Genomic DNA, 3,433 nt, shown 5'->3' on the forward strand with positions numbered 1-3,433 from the left:
CGCCCGGCGACACCATCTTAAAAAAAAAAAAAAAAAAAAAAAAAAATTGGGCCGGGCGCGGTGGCTCACACAATGTCTGCTCTGTGTGCATGTAAGGGGCTGGGGTGGCTGAATCCCCCTCCCAGTGACTCTGTGCCAGCCAGAGGCTGCTGCCCCTTAGAAGCAACCAGGGAGGGTCTGGGAAGTCCACTGTCTCAGGCTGTCAGGAAGCTGAGGGACCACAGTAATTGCTATGCCCAGGGGCATGGAGACCTAGGCAGGGACAGGTGCTGGCTACAATAGGTAGACAAAGGCCAGTGCCTGGAAGCCTGGAATCCATTTGAATACAGATGGCAAGGCTGCATGCACAACACAGATCTCAGGCAGGGGATAAGGACGGACATGTGAAGTCTGGTTCTCAATCCAGACAACATATTCAGGCTCAGGACAGTTCAGAAGGAGAGGAGCCCTGGGAGAAGGCTGAGCTCAGATGATGGGGGCAGGTGGGGAAAGAAGTGAGCCAGCTCTGGAGGGCCAGGCTAATCCATATGGCACCCTGCTGGGCAGAGGCAGCTCCATGCCAGGGCACAGGACTTGGTGAGGGGAACAAGAGCTGACCTCAGTCCCATTGCCCCCCTGGCTGGGTGCCCTCTCATAGGAGCCCAACTGTACATGGTGACCCTGGATGTTGGCCTGGGAGCCCGTGATCTTCTACTTCATCTGGGGCTGGCAGAGGACTGAGGGGCTGAGAAGAAGACATGGTCCCATGATTTGGAGGAGAGGGAAGGCCTGGCCAGAAGGGACTGGCTGTGCAGCAGGATAGCTGGAGGCCTGTTGGCTGGGCATCCTGACTCCTGGATCCTGGGCTGGTCTTGACAGCAAAGTCAGGGCAAAATTGTACCAGCAAGCCACAACCTTCCTGCTCCACAGAGCGCTAGAACGGCCACTCATCAGCCACAACAGGACTATAATGACTACCAAGAAGAGAAGACAAAACAGCAGGGGGTGGGTAGACCAGAAAGGAGTGTTCAGAAAGAAGCTTGAAAGAGGAGAGGAGAGAAGCTCCTGAGTAGTAGCAGCAACCTACCACCTAGATTTGTAACCTCCAACTACTACTTTCTGGCCTCACTTTTGTCACCTATGAGGGTTGGAATAAAATGAATTTAAGTCTCTTACTTTTGACTAGGACTGACCCAGGCTGGCCTTTCACCAACTCCTGTCCTCATTCCCAAGGGAAGCTGGGTCAGGGGTAGAGAGTGTGGATGACTTCATGTGGTCCATCCTCAGACCAGAAACCCAGGTCAGGGCCCACACATTACTGTCTGAAACAGCATGTTCAGGTGTGAACAAAGATGCTTGGCTACTGTAGACTTTTCGTTCCAAGAAGGGCTGTGTTTTTCTTCACTCAATGGAAGATTCAAATTAGGAGCTTGGCTGGGTGTGGTGACTCACACCTGTAATCCCAGCACTTTGGAAGGCTGAGGCAAGGGGATCACTTGAGATCGGGAGTTCAAGACCAGCCTGGGCAACATAGTGAGACCCCCATCTCTTACAAAAGAAAAAAAAAAGAAGATTCCCAGGACTGAGATTCTGGGAAACTCAGCCAAACTCCAGAGCTGATGCAAGTAGCATGGGACCTTTTTTTTGGTCACTGGGGTCTAGAGGACAGACAAGGGCAAGAGGCAGAGAATTCCAGCCTTTACAGGTCACAGAGAAAGTGGAGGAGGAGGAGGTAGCTGAGGCCTCCACACCCAGGAGGGAAGGGGAAGTGATAAGCAAGATTTTTCACCCTTTCAGTAAAACAAAAAAAAATTACTTCTCCTATTTCCTTCTCTGAGATTAATGATAAACTGTCTATCCCCTAAAAGAAAATGATAAAGACTCTAATTTTACTTGGAGGCTTAGAAATGCCATTTCTACGCAAAACAGGGAGCCCATAATCAGACTTGAGCGGGGCAGAGCTTTGATAGAAAATGTTTTCCTCTCTCCCTCTATTTCTTCCCCTTGCAAACCGAGATGCCCGACAGCTAAGAACAATGCTCAGTAAAGTGAAATAATATTTTAGTCAAAATAGGCCGAGACTGCTCCCAGCCAACTGTAAATTAGCATTTTGAGGGCAAATATGCAGACAATTTGAGATAATGAAGCCTGATTATTCAATCCAATGAATGTTAACTAGGGAGCAGAGGCTCCACAGCCTTATCTCACTCCCTTCCATTTATTTTTTTAATCGTTTCACATTTGAACTCTTTATTTGTTTCTGTTTTATGCACCCCCCTTCCTCTGTCTCTCTCTCTCTCCCTCTCCCTCTCTCTCTCTCTCTCTCTCATACACACACACACACACACACACACACACAGCTGCAGAAGGGAACCCTTGCGAGGGCCGTCAGTCTTTCCACCCAGCCTGGCCTTCGGGTTGGGGTCAGCACACCCCATGGAACCCCCACTGTGTGCACGGTCCTTTGTAGAGTTGCAGAGGCTTGAGGGTCAACGTGCACTAAACAGATGACACAGTCCCTGCTTCTCAGGGCTTATAGCAGGACTGGGCGCAGGAGCTGGAGAATGGCAGGTTTATAAAGAACATGCTGGATGTATGGGGGGCTCAGGGAAGCAGCGGGTAGAAGGACATGAAATTCGAAACAACAGGAGAAATGCCTTTCATGTCCTTCAATCCACCCTCCATGAAAGGTCCGTGGGGAGCACCCCCTGCCTCCAGGAATCATGGAAAACTTTCTTATTTTTTGTTCCAGACAGGATTCACTGCATAAATTGCAGGACCCAGTGCAAAATGAAACACAAGGTAACTTGTCCAAAAATCATGGAGAATTTCAAGATAGTTGTGGCAGAACATTGACACCAAGCAGGGCCACCTTCTGAGCTCAGGGCCCAGGCGACTGCACAGGCCACACACCCATGAGCTGGCCCAGCTCCAGCAGCTAAGGGGCAGCCTCAAAACCTGGTGGAGGTAACCTAAGGCGGCCTCCTGAAGGAGGAATGAAGCCCTTCTCAAGTGAGGAGAGCCCTTCTCAAGTGGGGAGGGTCCCAGCTGACTAGGGCTAGCCCCTGGGGTTGGCAGTGCCATAGGCAGGAGCCCCAGCGCCTGAACAGCTGTCAGCACAGCTGTTCCCCTTGAAGGGGGTTTCCCCTTGAAGATGCCTATCCTTCAGCCTAGAGATGATGCTTACTTTGTGGTGGAAAGAACAGCTCCCACTTGGGCGAGGCTCCCCGCTGCTGTGGTACTCACTTGGCCTTAGCCTCTTCCTTGGGTCCTGGCCCTGCTGTTTCCCTCACCAGTGCGGCCTCCCAGTCCCTCCCCTGTTCCCATGTGCTCCTGCCTGGGGCCAGCCCCTGCAGCTGCTCTTCCCTCGGGGCTCCCTTACCACCCCTCATGGTGTGTGCAGCGGGAAGTCCCCACCTGAGCACAGCCTCCCGCCTTGTCTGCCCTGCTCCTC

This window comes from Sapajus apella, unplaced genomic scaffold, assembly GCF_009761245.1.
Source record: "Sapajus apella isolate SASKATOON/1434 unplaced genomic scaffold, GSC_monkey_1.0 scaffold26, whole genome shotgun sequence".
In the NCBI taxonomy this organism is placed as follows: domain Eukaryota; kingdom Metazoa; phylum Chordata; class Mammalia; order Primates; family Cebidae; genus Sapajus; species Sapajus apella.